The sequence below is a fragment of the Chelonia mydas genome, chromosome 5 (genome assembly GCF_015237465.2).
Source record: "Chelonia mydas isolate rCheMyd1 chromosome 5, rCheMyd1.pri.v2, whole genome shotgun sequence".
Taxonomy (NCBI): domain Eukaryota; kingdom Metazoa; phylum Chordata; order Testudines; family Cheloniidae; genus Chelonia; species Chelonia mydas.
In genome coordinates, this window is record NC_051245.2 from 53,777,197 (window position 1) to 53,799,703 (window position 22,507).

Sequence of the window (22,507 nt, forward strand, 5' to 3'; positions counted from 1 at the left end):
TTTAATCTTTGTCTAGTAAATTAAATGTTCAACTCAATTTTCCTGTTCCATTTTAGCCTATGTGGCACATACTTACAGAACTATATTTTAATTGTCAGAAACATCTGGAGTTCGAATTTTTAATGTCTTTGATACCAGACAGATATCTTCGGTCCTCGTTTGGAAAGATGAGGAAACAAGGGCTATATCGGTTTCTTCTGTTTCGTATTCTCTTCTACATTGATTGATATTGATTTGAAAATTTCTTGGCATTTTTCAGAATAAAAAGGGGAAAACATCAATTCTTTACAATATATATAGTTCTAGTTTTCCATTTTAAAACTAGATTTGTCTGCAGAAAAAGACCATACAGCCATCCCTCTGCTTTCATTGAGCTGGTGACTGGCTAAAGTACACACAAAGTGGAGTCACAAAATAAAACCGTGCCTACATTGCCAAGTGATGGTGGATAGGGGAACATACATAACTATTCATGTACAATATTTTAAATGGCATACAGGCCTGATTTAAAATCCACTGGAGTCAATGTAATGGCTCCCACTGACTCCATAGGCTTTGGATAAGACCTGAATTACAAAGGAGAAAAAATGAATTGTTTAGATTGGTCCAAAGTCTGTGTAACTAACATTGATTTGACGAATAAGAAAGGAAAACTTAGGCTGAATATTAAGAAATGTCCTGTCAGAGACCTCAGTTCAACTGCGGAATCATTTCTCAAAGGAAGGGCTGGAAACTGCATCACCTGAATAATTTAAAATGACAATAGACTTGACCACAGACTTACAAATACACTGTAGGAACAAGGAACAGAAGTATAGATCAGTTTACCTAACATACTTTTTCTTCCTCTAATTGTTAATAATTTCTAAGAAGTGCATGACTATTGTTTTATTTGTTATTTAGAAATGTTATCTCTATGGGTTTGCCAGGATTATACAGTAGGAAAGCTTTTTATGTATTGCATATATATAAATATATATTATACAGACACAAGGCAGCTTTCTTTTCAAGTCAGTTAAAAAATTGGGCAGTATTAGCCATACAGTAGTAAGGCAAAAATGAAAAAAATAATATTTCAAATGCCATTGTTTAATTAAATGAAGTTCAACTACTAGATAAATAAAATAAAGCACTTCATGCTTTCTGAAGATTATATCTCTATAGTGATTTGAATTGCCTTTCTTATGTATTAGTGCAGGCTACTTCAGCATTGTAAGTATTCTCTTACTGCTTTGTGATACAGTAGGTGCTATTAAAAATTGGATATTTTACACTGACATTTTCAGAAGTGTCCATTATTTTGGGGGGCTCTCATTTGTTTACTTTGCAGTTTCAGAACTAGGCTTAATTCTCAGAAGGACTAAGTACCAGCAGTTGTAAAAAGTTTGTAAAAACTGGTATTTTTTTAAACAGAAAATTTGGGTTTCAACCAAACAAAATTCTTTTCAGAAAGTGCCTGCTTTCCATGAAGAATTTTGATTTTTCACCTGAAAACTAAACATTTGAGAAATGTAAAGTTGTCAGTTGTTTGTCAAACAAACAGACAAAAACAAACACTTTTGAGTTGGAAACTAAAATTTCAATTTAGAACTGCCACACTGGTGTTTCTCAGGAATTCTAGTTTAGATACTTGTTGTCCCCACTTTCTCTTCTACGCTGACTACATTTCCTGTGTTGCACTATGGAAATAGGATTCCCATTAGGCACTGGAGCAACTCAACAAGAGTGGAGACCATGGGAGATGTAGTCTGCCCAGGAAGCCTGGTCTACAAATGAGAATAGGGGTAAGCAGCAGTCAAACAACAACTCCTATTACTCTCCCATGGCAACAATATTGAATCAAAACTTCCTGGTTTTCAGCTGAGTTTTCAGTTTTTGGCTGGATATTTTTTGGGGAATAGTTTTTTGCCCCCATTTTTTTCTGTGAAAAATTTCAATATATATAAATTTCTTTGGGTTTTTTTTGTCATTTTTCACAGGAGTAGGGAAACACCCTTTTTTAAAAAAAACTCCATTGCATTGGAAGTCTGTGGTATGAAGTTAATGACTGCCTGCATTCATCTTTAAAGCTTGTGTCCTGCTCCCATTCCCTCATTATTACTACTACTATTGGTACTGAGATAGCAGCTGGTGCCCCTGTCCTCTAGGCACTACACAATCACATTACAAAAAGTTTGTAAGCTCTTCAGGGCAGAGATTGTAAGTATATTCTCCTTTCTCTCTCTGCCACCAACTCTATTCTATATCTCACATTCATTATTGCTTCCTCTTCACTGCACTCTCCCTTTCAGTTTTCTTCTCCTTCTCTCCAACCCTTTCTCTGCCTCACACACCCTTATCCTTACTTTCACTATATGAAAGAGAGATAGAGAAAGGAAGGGAGATATAACACCTCTTCATCCAAGGATCTTGAATCTGGTCAATAATAATTAATTAAATCTCATAAAGGTCTTGTGAAGGAACAAATATTATACCCATTATATAGGTAGATAAACCCAGGAGGAGGGAGGCTAAACAAATTGCCCAAAATTAATGCAGTAAATCAAGAGTCAAGAATACCACAAGGCCCCAACTCCAAGTCCATTCAGTTTGCAGGCTTGTCCATTTAAACACAAATAACAGACCTTAGCATTCAGATGATGGCATTCGAAATGCCAAATATATTAAAAAATTGTTATGATTATCCATAGTTTTTACCTTCTTTAGGAAAAAATAAAGATGATCAGCAAATTATACATGCAAATGAATTTAGTTTAAAATTTAGTTTTTGGAAACAGCTGGCAGAAAAATAAATATAGATTATGGGAATATGGGATAGAAACTCTGCTGCATATGCTCTGGGATTACACATCACCACATTTATTAGAATATGACTGATCTCTCATTTCATCTCCTCAAATTATCCTGCTGGGTATCTATTAGGAAACATTTCCATCTTAAATGGCTTAGATGGTGATAAAGGGAAATAGTTATGCACCGCATCAATGATAGCACACACACAAAATGAATAGTATAGAGATGGAAATCTCCTTCTCTACCCACAAGAGCTGACTGCATTGCAGCAGTGGGCAGTCTGGTTGCTCTTTAAAGTGTGAACTTCCAACTGAAAGATAAATTGGAAGCAATCAGCTCTCTTTAAATTAACAATTGTGATTACAATATATAGCTATATCATTAACTGCATCATGGCTAGCTACTCAAGAAACTTTATGAACCAAAGTTCACATACTTCCCCGTGTATCTGATGCAACCTTGTTGTATATTGCATTTAAAGGACACTTGAAGTGGTTCCTGTTCTATACAGATCAAAGACTCAAAGCTGACTAAATTACAGTGAAAAATTAAGTGACAAAATTCCACCTGTGTGTGTTCAAATGGAAATTTAGTTGCACAATTTCTGGAATCAATCCTACAGAAAGGTAATATTAAGAATGGATAAACAAAACTCTCTTCCATTGACTTCAAGGCCCTCTGAATTTGCTGGCGCATGTGCTGAAAGGCACTTGACTAGTGCGTAAAATCTGTGCAGTATTCAGCGGTGTGATCAACCTTCCACTTCTCAACTGAGTTGAGCACGCTTGAGGAGGAAGAGTGAGCACAACAATGGCAAAAGTCAAACTGAGGCCTGGGAATAGCTCTTAAATGCAATCCAGTAAATACAAGTCACATCCATGTTTAGGATTTTCCATCAGCCCTATTCTGAAGAGGAGTAGTATATACTTGAATATGGCTGCACTCAGAAGAAAATGAGGGCAGGGAGAGTCACAAGGGAGAGCCACTGAGAGAAATGCTTCCAAAGATTCCAACTAAATGTTATCTGTCACAGCCAGTTGCACAATGCTTGAAGATGTACGTTGGCCATAGTATTGTTGCTGGCCCATCAGCCTGGGATGACTGCTGAAATCTCAGTTTGCATCAGTTTGCTTGACAAGCAACACTAATGGTTGCCCAGCAGTTCTCTGTCACAGTCCTCATTAACACTTTTGCAGAGGGAAGCCATTCATTTGATAATGCTTGTTTTATAGGTGCAAACATTCATATCCATGCACTATTTAGGCTTCAGTTTTGAAAGTTAGCCCACCCTATGTCATTTTTAACAACACTTGAGGGGAAACATGGGGTTGTGGTTAAAGCTGTGGACTGAGATTTGGAAGTTGTGGATTCAGTTTCTGACTATGCTATGAACTTCTGGTATCACCTTAGGCAAGTCACTTAATCCTTTTCTACCTCAGTCCCCCATTCTTAAAATGGAGTAAAAATAGTTTAGCCTCTTTAGACTATAAACTCTTGGGGTTGGGAAAGTTTATAGTCAATAGATAATTTATAGTCAGTGTACACAGCAGCTGTAAGAATGGGCTCTCATGTTGACTGGGGCCTGTAGGCTATAGTCTAATAGAAATAATAACTGATATCACACTTAATGATTATACACAAATACTTATGTTAAAAGAATATTATTAAAAGTTCCAAAGTCCAGCACTTCAGAGTGCTGAGGCTGTGCAACTTTAATTCAGCCCTCTTGTGCCAATGCAGTCCTTAATTACATGGTCATATACCGATTTAAAACAAGTTCTAGTTCCCGGACCAGCATGGCCCACAGCAGTCCAGAGTGGCAATTACAGGGAAAATCCTCCTCAGCCTCATGCTCCAGCATGCTCAGTGTGGACAGAATCTTTGGAGATTTTAGCTGTGAAGGTTTAGCAAATTTCTACTGATATAGATTTTTCAGAGACTTATAACCTGTGCAGATTCGAGTGGACTTTTACAAAGGATGCTAAAGGATACCTGACACAAAAGCCTTCCCTGAGCCAAATGTTATGGCCTTTCTCCAAAGTATGCAGATGTTAGATCTTCTTAAAGATCACCAGAATTTAACATGGGCAAAATCATGTATTTCTTCCTAGCCTCATTTGCTGAAATAGCTAAATTGTTTTGGCTGAAATTTCACAATAAATAAAAAGAAATTCAGCAAGAGGCAGACACCCAGCATGGAAAATTTCACCTTAAATTATTAAAATTTTGCAAAGTTATAAGCAACTGAAAACAGGGTCTAATAATGGGAAGTGCCAGGCAATCTTAGTAATCGGTGCTACCAGCCATACCTATAAGTACAATGTTTTCTATTAAGATTAACATCCTTTTTTGTTTGTATGTTATGTTTGTCTTTTTTAAAATCAGTAAAATGTTAAATAAAATCTCATTCCATTGGAATATTTTAATAACTAAATCCTCTGTGTTTCATACCAAATTGTGATTATACATTGTTGAAAATAACGTATTATGATTATATTATACTCATTTCAAAGTTGCAATTTGCTAGCTTTCTAAATGAAATATTTCATTCACAATTGCCATTAGGATACAGTTAGTATAAATTTTCAGGACATCTAAAAAGTTGCTCTAAGGGCAAACCTTGTAAATGGCCTCCATGATAGCATGAAGTCTAATTTGATGGTGATATCTATGCATGGCCACTGCTTTAGATTTACATTTAAATATCTTGAAGCTAAAAGTTATCACAAAAGGAAGCTCTTTGAATTGAGTATGTGGCTGACCGCCACAGATGACATTTTCACTAAAGAGGCAAAATAATTTCTTAACAGAAAAAAGTATTTTTAGCTATGACCATTTCACATTTTTAATAACATAAATGATGGTTGTTACAAATTTCTGTACACTCTCTGGAGAATGAATAAACTAGCTAGGCTGCACCAGTTGAGTTTTTATTATTATTTTTTTTTAATTTAGATTTTAAATGAAAGGTGCCTAAAGCATTGGATAGACATCTAACAATTGATTATACAATAAATACTGTTAAATTATATCTCAGCTGCATTAAAATAATCAGTTCCACAGAAACTCTGCCAGCCAGCAACCCTTCCCTCAGCTAGGAGCATACATCTAATCCTCTGAAGCAGATGCCTTTTGCAGTTCACCCAGAAAGTCACCTTATTCAGACTATATCAGCCAAGTGGACGAACAAGTTCCAGAGTCCTAGAGCCCTCACCGAAATGGCCCTGCGCCAGCCACCCCTCTATTCTATAATGAGGGTAACCTAGGTCAAGTGCTTCTGCTGACTGCACCCGTGGCAGTATGGCCTGAGGAGAGAGGTGGTCCCACACATAGGGTGGTTCTACACCATTTAAGACTTGATAGATCATAACCAACATGTTAAACCAATAGGCAGTCCGTGGGAGATCCCAGAGCACAGGTGGCATATGGTCCCAGAAAAATGCCCTGTTCCATATGTGAGCCAGTGCATTCTGCATCAGCTTCAGTCTCAAAATGGTTTTAAGGTGTAACCCCATGTATAGTGAATTGAAATGATATTGTATTTAGAGGTAAACAGCATCATTTAAGATGTTCCCATGGAAATGTGATATATTTGGGGTTGAATTCTCAAAAAGTAGCCTCCATTGCAGTGTTTTTGAAATTTTGCACATACACATCCACTCTTAAACATTAACACAAGAGTGCCACTTAACACCATCACATTTAATATTGTGCATGTATATGTATATCACATGTATCTGGAGCATTAGAATTCACCAGCTACCCAATCAACTGTTAATGCTTATGTCATGGGTGCACCACTCACCGCCTGATTGACACCTTCTCCTGCTCACTCTGAGGCTGATGTCCACATCCGCGGTCTGCACTCCATCTCTCTGTCACTGCCCCCATGCACAGCTCCTCTCTCAGCTCCAGAACCGCAGTGTTCTCTTCATGGGTCGGCCCCCTCTGGCCATGTCACTGTCCATGTTCCTCCCTTCCAGAGGAGGTTTGGCTCTTCAGTAGTCCAGCCACTTCCCCAGAGGCAACTGCAGTCACTTGTCCTGCCACTTCCCCAGTAGCAAGTGGAGTAGTGGATGTGGGTCCACCCCGGGTCCCAGTGCAGGGACCCTGTGGATCGCAGCCTGGGCCACTTCCCCATGGCCCTAGAACCTTCTTCACCTTTCCTCAGGGCCAGCAACTACCCAATCTTGGCGGCCAGCCAGGAGCTCCTCTTGATCTCCCAGTCCCTGCCAGCAGTACCTCTCTGTCCAAGATGCCACAGTTCTCTCTACCTATTAGAGACACAGTCATCATTCCTCAGTCTCCAGGCAGTGACTAACTCTGCTCTGCAATGAGGATCTTTTTGTATGGGCCTGCTGGGCCCTGATTGGCCACTCCTCACAGCCCTTCTCCTATTGACTGCTCCCTGCACAGCCTCCCTAGGCTGCTTTTTAACCCCTTCTCTGCCAGTAGTGGGGCAGATGCCCCATCATAGCTTACATACAACATATGCAGGTGCTGAGAACATGGGCATACGCAGAGGAGGGGCTGATGTCTCTATGAACATGTAATAGTTTAAATAGTAGATCATTCTGAAAATATTTTGAAAAAGCCTATAAAAAATTCAAAACCTACAAAGGTCTTGATCCTACACAGGCATAAAACAGGGAACTGAGAGAGCAGCACTGAGCCACGTACACGAGCTATTAAGGTAAAATAGGCTGACATGAGCAAGTGCTGCAGATTGTATGAGGGGCAGAACACTGCACCCAGCATGCATCGTGAGGAATGATAAATACTATTTTCCTAGAATACTTGGACACATTTCTGTGTAAGTGGCCGGTTCACATGACCCCCCCCATTTTCCCATCTTTCAGACTGTTCTAGGTGCTGCTCTTAAGCATGTTTGAGTGTAGCCACTACTTCTATTTGGTAGCAGGGGTAACTGAAAAAAAAATCTTTAAAATGACTAAAAGTGAATTTTTATATTGACTTGATTGCACTTAAGCACCGATGCTGTAGCCACGCTCTATTGTTAGTCCCCCATTTTCCCCCTACTCCATAATGCTCAGTTTAATGCAAGCATAGAATTTGCTCAGATTGCTCAACACTTTACACACCTGTCCATACTATGTGGCAACCTCTCTTGACAGGCACAGAACAAACTCAGAATGCTCAGTGCTCTCTCTCTTGCTGCATTATGTTATAGTAAAGCCTAGGCGCTCCCATCATGGACTAGGGCCCTTTTGTGTTAGGCACTATGGAAACACAAAGCTGGGGTCAACAGCTTTCAGGATCAATAGTTTGTAAAATAAGAGAGGTGGTTAAAGGTGAATGGGCATCCCATAAACATTGGAAGTGAAATCCTACTGAAGAAAATAGAAAGGAGCATAAACTCTGGCAAGTCGAGTGTAAAAGTATAATTAGACAGGCCAAAAAAGAATGTGACAAGCAACTAGCAAAAGATTCAAGAACTAACAGCATTTTTTTAAAGTACATCAGACGCAGGAAGCCTGCCAAACCATCAGTGGGGCCACTATCTGATCAAAGTGCTACTGGAGCACTCCAGGAAGACAAGGGCATTGCAGAGAAGCTAAACAAATTCTATGTTCAGGCTTCACTGCATAGGATGTGAGGGAGATTCTCACACCTGAGCCATTCTTTGTAGGTGACAAATCTGAGGAACTATCCTAGACTGAGGTGTGGATAGAGGAGGTTTAGGAACAAATTGATAAATTAAACAGTAATAAATCACCAGGACCAGATGTGAAGGAACTCAGATAGGAAACTGCAGAACTACTAACCGCAGATCTACTAAGTTAGGAACGGTGAACTGCAGCCACTGGGAGCTGTGGGGACCTTGCCTGCAGATGGTCAATGTAAACAAAAGTTTCAGAGTAGCAGCCGTGTTAGTCTGTATTCACAAAAAGAAAAGGAGTACTTGTGGCACCTTAGAGACTAACAAATTTATAATATTATAATATAAAATTCTAAGGTGCCACAAGTACTCCTTTTTTTAATGTAAACAAAATGTCTTGTGGCCTGCCAGCAGATTACCCTGAAGGGCCGTGTGCTGAAGGTTGCCAACCCCTGAGCTATTGTAACACCGAAATTTTTTAAAAGGGTCCAGGGCCAATCCTGGAAATTACAGGTTGATAAACCTAATTTCAGTACTAATCAAGTTGGTTGAACCTACAGTAAAGAACATAATTATCAGACATATAAATGAACACCATTTGTTGGGGAAGAGTCAACATGACTTTTTAAGAGAAATCATGACTCTCAAATCTATTAGAATTCTTTGAGGGGGTCAACAAACATGTGGACAAGGGTGATCCAGTGGATATAGTGTGCTTGGACTTTCAGAAAGTCTTTGACGAGGTCCCTCACCAAAGACTCTTCATCAAACTAAGTTGTCATGGGATAAGAGGGAAGGTTCTCTCATGGATCAATAAGTGGATAGTGTAGCCCACAGGATTATTTTGCTATCTATTATATCCTACTAATCCAGCCAGCAGTATCAATTAATATGTTTCTTTTCTGAAATTAATCCATTTTATTCTTATATTTTATCAGTATTAATTCCTTGAAATTTAGGGTGTGTTGAGGCATGTGTTTCCTAATAATAAGTTTTGCTGAAATGCAAGAAGCCTACCGGCCTGTAAGATCTGGTAAGATCTGCTATGTAGCAAAAAGTAAAATCAGTTATAAATATGTCAGCATAAAAGCTGACAAGCTTTGGCACAGATAAGAATGGTCCCTGAACTTTGGGGAACCAAAGGGAGGAACTATCCACATCACATCATAGGTTTATCCGGCTTTTACAACTGGTTGGTAACCGCAGGGCACACCACAACTTGGAGGTCATCAAAAGAGCCTAGGTTGGCAGTTTTGGAATGAGATAATTCTTAACAACATATTTTGAAAGTAAGTGTCATAATCCACTAACCTATAGGAGAAGGGTACTCATAAATTCCTTAGGGTACGGAAATAAGATTTGGGTATAGTAGGTTGGGCCTGAACTACATATGTCAGGATCCTATAAAATACCTTGAAAGAGAGCTCTTAGTAATTCGGTTAGTTCACTTTAGTGTAGTTTAGTTCTGCTAAATTTAGCTCTTATAAGTTCTAAGTGCTATTCTATTTTCTGTCACGCTATCAGCTCAGCTTGTGTAGTATAGTACAACTACTCAACACTCCTAACCATTGGGGAAGCCAGCACCATCGCATAATCGGGCATGCAAGGAGTGAGGCTGGTGCTTCACCTCCTATTACTGGGTCCTCAAGGAAGGGTGTGAGTATATTAGGTTAAGGTATAATAGAAATGGTACCACCAGGAGTTCTGGAATTCTTTTACTCTTTTGCAGTTCTAAGTTTCATTGCATTTCTTATTTTTATGTTAATTTCAATAAAGGTTTTATCAATTTGGTATCGTCCTCAGTGTACTTGTTCTTGCCAAGCACCCCAAGAATCCTCTCCCAATATAGAACTCTCTGAGTTCTTAAACTCTGTAGCCTGAATTGGACAAGAACCTATAAATCTTCTGGTCGGATGCGAGCCATAATAACTAACCCATCAAATTCAGATCAACAATAGAAGATAGGAAACAAAGGGTACGAATAAATGGTCAGTTTTCACAAGGGCGAGGGGTAAATAGCAGGAGTTATTCATTTTCATTTATATCATATTCATAAATGACCTGGAAAAAGGGGTAAAATAGCGAACTGGCAAGATCATAGTGATTGCTTTGAATTTTTCCGCATTATAGTTGTGTGACTATACATAGAGCCCTGTGTGGATACAAATTTATACCCATGGATGTGGATATCCGCAGATATAAATCGTTATCCGTGAAACCGCAGGGCTTTTCTGGGAATCACAGTGGTATAAGGAGCAAAATGTGGGGTCACTGCTGCCAGAAGGCAGCCTCCTGCACCAGCAGCTTCTCTAGCATGGCCTCAGCCCCAGCCCTAGCCCTGTCCTCCAGCAGGGATGTACAGACCCCAGACAGCAGACACAGAAGCATGAAAGGGCTAGGGGAGGGGGTGGCCCCACATTCTGCTTCTTCCCCCCCTGTGGTTCCTGGGAGAGCCCAGCGGTGTTCAGCAGATACCGAATGTGTCTTTCCGGTATGGTGTACCAGCAATAAATGCCTTAATGGTATGGTGTACCTGAAGCTTACTTGTACTACTGATGTTAATACAATGAAAATATTGTAAAATATTTATGTTGTTCATTTATTTCTTGTTCATCTTGACCAATATAGGTCCAATTTCTACCTTCATAATGTGGCAGTATAAGCCATTAACATGGCTCCTGTGTTGAGCCATCTTATTTACAGATCCTTGAACAGTAGAGCCCCAACGCAGCAAGATATTAAGCACGTGCCTAACTTCAAGCACATAACCAGTCCCATTGAACAGGGTCTTTATGACAATGTAGTGTAATCATTATTAAGCTGGTTGATTTTGTTAGCTCCAACCACGGATAAAAAATATTAGAGCTTCTAACAGGGCTCCAGGGGAAACACCTAGAACAGCCAAACTTGAGGAGAAAATTTAAGCTAAGGTTTATATTAGGTTGTTATTTGGATTACCAATAAAGGCAAACTTCAGGAAGGATAGGTTTGAGCTATATACATTCTGTGTATATATTCTCTTCAGAGCAGGGTGGGGACTATATCTATACAAATTGCACAGAATATATAAGATATGTTTCAGAAATTAAAATTCAGCTTTATTTCCTTTTACAGCCTTGATTTACAGGCTCAGACATTTCAAATTGCATTAGGATGAAACTTTGTAGACTTTTTTTTAGCATAGGTGAGACTTCAGATGATAAACAGTGATTGCCTGGGGGTCTCAGCTATTGTCTGATGACTTTATGTAAATTCTGTAATAAAGTCAAAACAATCCAATGTCACTGCAAGTCTGTGGTGATATTATGAATATTGAATCAAAATAAAATGAAAACAATCCCAATGCACATCCATTAAAGTGATGTTGCAATGTTAAATTTATGTCGCTGGATCTCCATCAAGATCACATATCGATGTCCAGCTTGCAACTTTTTGAGGCCAAAATTGAGTTATAAATCTAGAGGCAAATACATATTGTCTCAATGTTATTTTTAAAAAGAAAGGACACATTGAACCAGTTTATGACATTAGTCAATCAGTTTCTTCTCATGCTATGTTATCATTCCAAGATCACTCCACCAGCTTCACTATTTAATCCACAGAATTGAGAAGAGTTAGATGTTAAGTAGAAGGCAAGCATCTTAACAACTTCAACAGTAATCTAAAGCAAAAAAACATGTAGGGCCAGATCCTCACTTGGTGTAAATAAGAATAGCTCTATTAAAGTCAATGTATCTATACTAACTTAAAGTGGCTGAGGAGCTGGTGCAGAAAGCCTCGGCTAAGAAATACTTCAGATTGCAGGCAGATACAGTATGCCTCCAAAGACAGAAAAATGTAGTCTTCATTCCAGAAACCACTGAAGGCTTTGACCATCTCATTGAAAACGGGTAATATTTTCAAAAGTGCATAAATGGGCCTTTCCATCAGATTTATGATCCTAAGGACCAGGTTTTCAAGTAATGTAGGTACCTAAAAATACAGATAGGTGCCTAATTTGCATTGATTTAAAATGGGAGTTAGGTGCTTTTAAAAATTCCACTAGGAGCCTGTCTGCAACTTTAGGGGTCTAAATACCTTTGAAAATCTAGTCATTGGGTTCTAAAGTGCCTAAATTACTATTTTAAAGGGTCTTGGGGCCTAAATCACTATGGCACTTTTTAAAATGTTGTCTCATTCCTCATGCCACCCTAGCACTTTATGCAACGTAAAAGGGCTGGAGTGGTGTAAAGAAGCTCTCAAAGCCCCAGTTCTATCTAGGGAAGGATTCTCCTCTTGCAGGCACTTTGTAAGACTGCTGTAAGTCTACATTCCAAGAACTCCTTTGGAAGAAATTCTATCTGGGACTACAGAAGGCAGGTTGTGCAATGCTACAAAGATTCCAGGAGTCATTGAGGCCCATAGGACAACCCCAGGGAGACTAATGTAACTTAAATGGTCCTACAGAGTTTCAAGTTCTCTGCTAAAACAATGAGGCGTCCAGTGGCACCTTAAAGACTAACAGATTTATTTGGGCATAAGCTTTTGTGCGTAAAAAGCCCACTTCTTCATCTTTATGCCCAAATAAATGTGTTAGTCTTTAAGGTGCCACAGGGCTCCTAGTTGTTTTTGTGGATACAGACTAACACGGCTACTCCTCTGATACTAAGTTCTCTGCTGTGTCTCTTAGAGACATAGAACAGAATCTCACCGTAAGTGCCTACATCACTTCTGAAAATGGGACTTAGGAACCTAAGCCACCTAAGGCCCCATTCATAAACTTACTTAGATGCCTAACTACTTCTTTAGATGCTTAAGTCCAATACTGAGGCACCACTGATATATTTTAAATCACTATTAAGTTCCTGCCTAACCCCCTAGGTGCCTATATTTCCTCCCATGGGCATACACAAAACCACCTAAGCCCAACTGTCATCCCACAGCTATCAAGCTATCCTGAACCCTTTCACAAGTCAGAGTGCCAGCAGCCCTGAAGTGGATTTTCAGATTACATGCTCCCCTGCTTATATTGCCAATGGGGCCTCATCCCGTAGGCATTCTCAGAGTTTGTGTACAGGCTTGGTCCCCAAACAATGGACAGCTGGAAAGGAGGAGTGGAGAGAATACTCATGTGCCCAGAGTATCCAATAGCGCACTGAGTAGGGCACTCACTCGGGATGTGAGAGACCTGGGTCAAGTCCCTTCTCCAATGAATGTTTATTTATCCACAGTCAAACACCTTCAACAGGAGAGACAGAGAGAACCAGACCACGATATCCTCACCTGCAATGGGGAGACCCAAATTCAAACATGGGACATTTGACTCAAAATAGCTTTTTTTGAATTATTGTAATTTTCCAGTTTTCAGATTCAGTTTGGCCCCAAACTATTTTTCCCATTTTCCAGAAGTGCCAGTGAATTGGAAAATCAGCTATTTACCCATCCCTAGTCCTGATCCTCCAAGCAATCTATACATCGAACTACGAATGAGAGTTTCAATTTTTAGCTTACATTACAGTAGCAAGTTGTATACAAAGACCTACCAATTTTAATACACATAGTAATTTGCAATTAGCAATAAAAGTTTACGTTAGTTGTTGAAATCAATGGAATATTTTCCTGAGCAAGGATAATTTGAAATCACGATTCTTAATTTCCAGAGATTTTTGTGAAGAGATCTTTTTTTTCCCTCAGTCCCGTCACAACACTGCATATACAAAGGAGGTGAAGCCAGGAAGATTGTCCAGCTCAGATTTTCTATTTGATACATCTATTTTGTTTTTGTTTTTCTACTCCATATTCTCCTTTTTATTTATTTATTTTTATTTTTGACAAAACCATTAGTAGAAATGAATGACTTTTGAATATGTTCCTCCATTGACGGTAACTGAAGCAAAGCAGATGTGTCTCATTTAACAGACTAAGATTCTGCCTTTAAAAAAATGACAGGCTTGAATTGTAAAATATGCTTATTTTTACTGGTTTGGATTTCTCAAAGCTGAAACAAAACAAAACAAAAGCAACAACTGCTTTCTTCAACGGGAGAAAAATCCAATGCAAATAAGTGTAGTAATGTCTACAGAGCTTTTCAAATTCTGTTATTACTTTTTATACTCCTCTCTATTTTCCATCCCTTTAATGCAGGCTAATATCGGAACACTTGGGCCAATATTATCTATGGTGTAGTTTCACCAACCTGACTGTAGCTACATCATAGATCAGTTTGGCCCCTGGAAAGCTATTCTCTGCAGAACAATCCTCATGCCTGTTTAGTTGGTAGAAATGGTGTAATAACACTACAAGACTATAAAAAGTGAATGTGACATCTAAGAACAGGGATAGTAATACTATCGATCTCCAATTTCTTGTTAGCTCTATCCTTTCAAAGATGCTCATAATCTAATGTGTAAAAATAACAAATTTGGATACTCTACACAGTGGTGCTGGAACAGTTCATATAGTGGGATTTCTGAGAGCCATTGAACCAAACTGTAAACCCTGTATAAGATGGAAAGCACTTTAAGCCATGGGGTGCTGCTGGATCCCCAACACCCCTAGTTTCAGCACCTATGCCTCCACACAGAAGTTCTGGTGACTTTCAAATAAGAAAACAACCTTGAAAGGAAGCCCAACATGTATTGTTGTTCTCAGAATCAGGGAAAAACAGGTCAATGAGCCCATGATTTGTTTCAGGAACTAAACATGAGGGGAATATAGTTCTACTGCAGAGCCATGTTACCACTATTCAAGCTTGTTTCAAAAACCTGCGAGTTATCATGCATATCATAAGCCTACAAATCACACACTGAGCAAAACAAGTTATGAATCTCTGGGAAAACAGAGGTCTTTGGGGAGAAATGATTGTCAGCCTTCAAGGTTGAAGGGGCTTTTGTGGCAATTGTAGGCTTTTATACTTCCTTTAGATTTATTCCAGGTGAAGTTTAAGGAACTTTAACAGCATACCTTCAGTTCCTAGGATATTGTCCACCACAATGACAATGCTAAAGTACAGCTAGATTTTGTTTTTGCCCAGCCAGCATCAGCACAGAGCCTTAATTTGTTATACATTCTAAGTGACTCTATAAAAGATCAGAACTGAAATAAAAATGAAGGGTGTATCACCGTTCTCTGCCACCATTCGTGGTAATATGTATCCAGTCTGGATCTCTTCAGTGCCAATGGCATGATCTTACAAGAAACTTACAAGAAGTGGAATTTGGACAAATGACCAGGGAATACAAATATTGCAGGGGGATGCAGGAGTGAAATCAGGAAGGCCAAATCACACCTGGAGTTGCAGCTAGCAAGAGATGTTACGAGTAACAAGAAGGGTTTCTTCAGGTATGTTAGCAACAAGAAGAAAGTCCCCTTACTGAATGAGGGAGACAACCTAGTGACCGAGGATGTGGAAAAAGCTAATGTACTCAATACTTTTTTTGCCTCCGTCTTCACGGACAAGGTCAGCTCCCAGACTACTGCACTGGGCAGCACAGCATGGGGAGGAGGTGACCAGCCCTCTGTGGAGAAAGAAGTGGTTCGGGACTATTTAGAAAAGCTGGAAGAGCACAAGTCCATGGGACCGGATGCGCTGCATCCTAGAGTGCTAAAGGAGTAGGCGGATGTGATTGCAGAGCCATTGTCCATTATCTTTGAAAACTCATGGCGATCCGGGGAAGTCCCGGACGACTGGAAAAAGGCTAATGTAGTGCCCATCTTTAAAAAAAGGGAAGGAGGAGGATCCTGGGAACTACAGGCCAGTCAGCCTCACCTCAGTCCCTGGAAAAATCATGGAGCAGGTCCTCAAGGAATCAATTCTGAAGCACTTAGAGGAGAGGAAAGTGATCAGGAACAGTCAGCATGGATTCACCAAGGGCAAGTCATGCCTGACTAATCTAATTGCCTCCTATGACAAGATAACTGGCTCTGTGGATGAGGGGAAAGCGGTGGATGTGTTGTTCCTTGACTTTAGCAAAGCTTTTGACATGGTCTCCCACAGTATTCTTGCCAGCAAGTTAAAGAAGTATGGGCTGGATGCACTACAAGCTGGATAGAGAGTTGGCTAGATTGTCGAGCTCAACAGGTAGTGATCAATGGCTCCATGTTTAGTTGGCAGCCAGTATCAAGTGTAGTGCCCCAAGGGCACTCGGTCCTTGGGCCGGTTTTGTTCAATATCTTCATAAATGATCTGGAGGATGGTGTGGATTGCACCCTCAGCAAGTTTGCAGATGACACTAAACTGGGAGGAGAGGTAGATACACTGGAGGGTAGGGATAGGATACAGAGGGCCCTTGACAAATTAGAGGATTGGGCCAAAAGAAATCTGATGAGGTTCAACAAGGACAAGTGCAGAGTCCTGCACTTAGGACGGAAGAATCCCATGCACCTCTACAGACTAAGGACCGAATGGCTCGGCAGCAGTTCTGCAGAAAAGGACCTAGGGGTTACAGTGGACGAGAAGCTGGATATGAGTCAATGTGCCCTTGTTGCCAAGAAGGCCAATGGCATTTTTGGGATGTATAAGTAGGGGCATTGCCAGCAGATCGAGGGACGTGATTGTTCCCCTCTATTTAACATTGGTGAGGCCTCATCTGGAGTACTGTGTCCAGTTTTGGGCTCCACACTACAAGAAAGATGTGGAAAAATTGGAAAACGTTCAGCAGAGGGCAACAAAAATGATTAGGTGACTGGAACACATGACTTATGAGGAGAGGCTGAGGGAACTGGGATTGTTTAGTCTGCGGAAGAGAAGAATGAGGGGGGATTTGATAGCTGCTTTCAACTACCTGAAAGGGGGTTCCAAAGAGGATGGATCTAGACTGTTCTCAGTGGTAGCTGATGACAGAACGAGGAGTAATGGTCTCAAGTTGCAGTGGGGGAGGTTTAGGTTGGATATTAGGAAAACCTTTTTCACTATGAGGGTGGTGAAACACTGGAATGCGTTACCTAGGGAGGTGATGGAATCTCCTTCCTTAGATATTTTTAAGGTCAGGCTTGACAAAGCCCTGGCTGGGATGATTTGGTTGGGGATTGGTCCTGCTTTGGATTGGTCCTGAGGTCCCTTCCAAACCTGATATTCTATGATTCTATGATCACATTTGATGAAAGGAAATAAGATACTTTGAAGGTTTTCTGGAATAAATTAAAACGGGTCTTGTGTCCCTTTGTGAAATGTCATTTCTGGAAGGTTTAAGGATCCTGATGTTTTGAGTAAGAGCCATTTTAAAAAGACTTCTGGCTAGAGGAACATTTCAGAATGTGTCTGTGTGTGTTACTCTTCATGGCTGATTTTTCCCCTAAATGAACTGACTTCAAAGAAGAAACATTTGTTAACACTACAAGTAAACAACAAAAATTACTTTTTTTGTTTGTGAATAGAGTGTAAACTTTTAACATGAAGTTAAAACAAATCCATAAAAAAAATATTGCCACATCCTCTCCTGTATATTTTACTTAATTAATCCTGTTTTATACCTGCATACTATGAATTTATACCTTGTATTTTTGTACCTTTCTTAGGACATATGTTTTGTTATAGCAAGCTTATCTATTTTCAAATAATTAAATGTAGCAAAGGACAAATGCGCTAGAGTTCAGGTATTTTCAAACCTCTCATCGTCCATAAATGAGTCTGATTTTGCAAATCTCATACAAATATAATAGTTACACTATTTTTTTGTAACATGTATTTACTACAAAATCCTATATATTACCTATGGGTCCATTTCAATTACAAAGTGCAAGGGAAACATTTTCTCTGTGGTTACCTTAGCTAATATATACACCATCATGCAATTATCACTCCGTTCTGTTTAATTAGCTGGATTTAGCTGGTTAGTTAAACAGGGTTTATGCTTCCTGTGGGTCACCAGACTTGTGGGAAGAATCTGGAGCATATTGATGAATCTGTTTCTTGAAATGTGTGCATTTTTCAAATGTAACCCATTTGTCAATATGATTTACATGTCCCCATTTCTGCCTGTTCCACAGCAGATACATGAATTTGTTATGTGTGTCAGATTCAGAAGTTGGCTCTTTAGCTCAAGCTGTACAGGGTCCTGCTTTCAGCTTTGGAAGTTCCCATTTCAATCATGAGTGCTAACTAAAATGGTAGCTGTCACTCAATATTCACTGAAAATTTGTTATTTCAGGCTCCAATTCTGCAACTGATAGTACAGGCACCACAGTCCACTCTGTCCTATCAATTTCAGGATTGGGGCATTAATGTACAGAAAGGGGACATTAACAAAGTCAAAGTGATCCCATTTTAAAATCTGAAAAATATTCAGATACTTTTGGCAATATTTGGCAGTTCTAATTATGATTTTTCAAATGTCAATATGCAGTAATTTTATTATTTATTTCTACATCTGTCAAGCGATCAAAACAATTAATCACAATTAATCGCACTGTTAATAATAGAATTCCATTTATTTAAATATTTTTGGATGTTTTCTACATTTTCAAATATATTGATTTCAATTACAACACAGAATACAAACTATACAGTGCCCACTTTATTTTAATTACAAATACTTGCACTGTAAAAAACAAAAGAAATAGTATATTTCAATTCACCTAATACAAGTACTGCAGTGCAATCTTTTTATCATGAAAGTTGAACTTAGAAATGTGGAATTATGTACAAAAAATAACTGCATTCAAAAATAAAAATGTAAAACTTTAAAACCTACAAGTCCACTCAGTCCTACTTCAGTCAATCGCTCAGACAAACAAGTTTGGTTACAATTTGCAGGAGATAATGCTACCAATGTCTTGTTTACAATGTCACCTGAAAGTGAGAACAGGAGTTCGCATGGCACTGTTGTAGCTGGCATCGCAAGATATTTACATGCCAGATGTGCTAAAGATTCATATGTCCTGTCATGCTTCAGTCATCATTCCAGAAGACATGCATCCATGCTGATGACAGGTTTTGCTCGATAACAATCCAAAGCAGAGCGGACTGACCGATGCATGTTCATTTTCATCATCTGAGTCAGACTCCACCAGCAGAAGGTTGATTTTCTTTTTTGGTGGTTCAGGTTCTGTAGTTTCCACATTGGAGTGTTGCTCTTTTAAGAAATCTGAAAGCATTCTCTACATCTTGTCTCTCTCTGATTTTGGAAGGCACTTCAGATTCTTAAACCTTAGGTCAAGTGCTGTATCTATCCTTAGAAACCTCACATTAGTACCTTCTTTGTGTTTTGTCAAATCTGCTGTGAAAGTGTTCTTAAAACGAACATGTGCTGGGTCATCATCCAAGACTGCTAGAACATGAAATATATGGCAGAATGCAGGTAAAACAGAGCAGGAGACATACAATTCTTCCCCAAGGAGTTCAATTACAAATTTAATTAGCACTTTTTTTTTTAAATGAGCATCATCAACATGGAAGCATGTCCTCTGGAATGGTGGCTGAAGCATGAAGGGGCATATGAATGTTTAGCATATCTGGCATGTAAATACCTTGCAACGCCAGCTACAAAAGTGCATGCAAACACCTCGCTTTCAGGTGACATTGTAAATAAGAAGCAGTCAGCAGTATCTCCCGTAAATGTAAACAAACTTGTTGGTCTTAGTGATTGGCTGATTAAGAAGTAGGACTGAGTGGACTTGTAGGCTCTAAAGATTTACATTGTTTTGGTTTGTAGTGCAGTTAAAACAAAAAAACAAAAAAAATTACATTTGTAAGTTACGCCTCCACGATAAAGAGATTGTACTACAATACTTGTATGAGGTGAATTGAAAAATACTATTTCTTATGTTTATCATTTTACAGTGAAAGTATTTGTTATAAAAAACAATATCAAGTGAGCACTGTACACTTTGTATTCTGTATTATAATAGAAATCAATATAGTTGAAAAGGTAGAAAAACATCCAAGAATATTTAATAAATTTCACTTGGTATTCTATTGTTTAACAGTGCAACTAATCGTAATTTTTTTAAATCAGTTAATTTTTTTGAGTTAATCACGTGAGTTAACTGTGATTAATTGACAGCCCTATTTATTTCATGTATTTAATTCCATTTTTATGTGCCTGCCTCTAATTGTAGGTTGGAATTACACAATAAAAACACAAATCTTATACAAGACAAAGCTACTTCACCTCTTTACATCTCTCTAATTACCACCTTTTCTCTTTTCTACCCTTTCTTCTTTCCACTCTTTTTTCTACTTTCTCTGTTCCTTTTCTCTCCTCTCATGTTCTCCATTCTTCCTTCTACTCTACTGCTACTTGTATTTAACCTGTAAGTACCACTTAACTAATTCATCAACTAACAATAATGAACATAGAGTCCATGTTGTACGTAATCACCTTGGCTCCATTAAGTCAATGGCAACATTTCCATTGACTTCAATGGAGCCAGGATTTCACCCTTAATCTATTTTAAGTAATGTCAATAAGCCACAGCTTGGCTTTAAAACACAAGCTATCCTAATAAAAGCACAAGTGTTTTGTGTGGAAGACTTTAATGCAAAACAATCTGCAAAAAGAATTTCAATTAATTGGAGAAGCGAGCAATACTCTAATTAGCAACAACATTGGTTAGCAGCATTGTTCAAGATATCATTCCTTTTTTCTCTTACATAATATCAAGTGCTCAATTACAGGCATATGTATATATATTTAGTACAGTAATATTCCTATACTGAAGTGAGAGTCAGAACAATAGCTTGAAACTATTATTGGTGTAATAACAAGGTCCATGGAATTTAATACTAACACACAAGGCCAATTAGGAATATAGATCCTTAATCCATCAGCATTTAAAGGGAAAAATGTATCAATCTCAGACAGACAACACAGCCTGCACCATCCCAATTCCATTCAACATACCAAAAAATCTGTTTACTGATTTTCTAGACTGGAAACACAAAAAAGTCTCCAGAATGGTTCATTACTTTGTAACACTTCTGATAAGCAAGATAAGCAAGACAAAATAGAGTGCTCTTCTGTATATAAAATACCATGTATACAGACAAAACATTGTGTTCTTTTTTAGATAAAGGACCATTTGGCTACCACTTCATTCTGATGACATGTTAATGAATTAAAATGTGTCATTTATTCTCCCCTCCACCCAATTTATTTTAGAACTTTTTCCTAACAATAGTATTTGCCCATCATTCTAGAGAACGGAATATCTTATTAAGTGCAGTAAATGTGCCAAATAGCTTTTCCACACTACATATCTTAGAAAGAGTTGAATTCACAGAATCATCTGGTCAGGTTGTCAGAGTTCTACGGTACATAATTTTGCAGCAGGAAGCCAGTTACTGTAAATTGAATGTATGTTCACTATAAGTTCTCTGGCATAACTTTGAAATCTCTCAGACTGTCATGCAATTTATTGTTAACGACTCAAGGTTTAAGTTTCATTTTCTCTCATATAGTATGACAACATAATCCACTCTCTTCTTTTGAGCATAATATCCTATTTTCCTCTTCATACTGCCAATCCCTTAGGGATGTCTACTCTTCTGAAGGGGACACAGAATGATATGAATAATGTATCAATGCCTTAGACAGATGTTCTTTTCTTAGTTGATATTTTAGAGTAATCCTGTACTATGTTATTCCTTTTTATTATTACTTTATGTTATTTCTGATTTTTTCATGTTTGCCTTGTCCTCACACAAATTACCTTTCTGGCTTGTATATTGTTTCCTATTTTTCCCAGGGGGTTGAGGTGGGGGCAGGGGGTGTTGCCTTTGTCTTGCATCCCTTTTGCAGCCATTCTGGTATTATTATTATTTTTTAAGCAGCTTTATTTTAATAGCTCTCCTCAAGTCTTGCTATTTCCCAGTTGTCTTTTAGTTTTAAGCCCGCATCACAGGTAGCGTGTTTGGAAGTGTTACTAAGCTTTACGGCAAGATCTGGAGAATATGATTTTTTTGAGACTGATCAGAGTATGAGAGAAAAAAAAGCGGCTTAAGGCTGAAATGCTTAAAAAAAGCAGAGCTAAGGCATAACGATAGACTTAAAAAGAGTCACAGTTTTGCAGAACATAGGCTCTGAACATGCACTTCACAATTTCTGAGATCCCCTTCAGACTTAGTGCAATTAAAGATGCAGATAAAATATCAGCTCAAGCTAAGGGCATCTTCAG

The 22,507-nt window shown here is 38.7% G+C and overlaps 1 long non-coding RNA gene across 1 annotated transcript in view; it reads right to left on the bottom strand.

Moving 5' to 3' along the window:
- Window positions 1-6,119: 6,119 nt before the first annotated feature.
- The window catches only part of LOC122465999, a 121,888-nt gene continuing 105,500 nt past the window's right edge, over window positions 6,120-22,507 (bottom strand). Inside the window, exon 3 of the long non-coding RNA XR_006291179.1 lies at window positions 6,120-7,067. This is a non-coding gene — a long non-coding RNA (uncharacterized LOC122465999). The remainder of the gene's footprint in view (window positions 7,068-22,507) is intronic.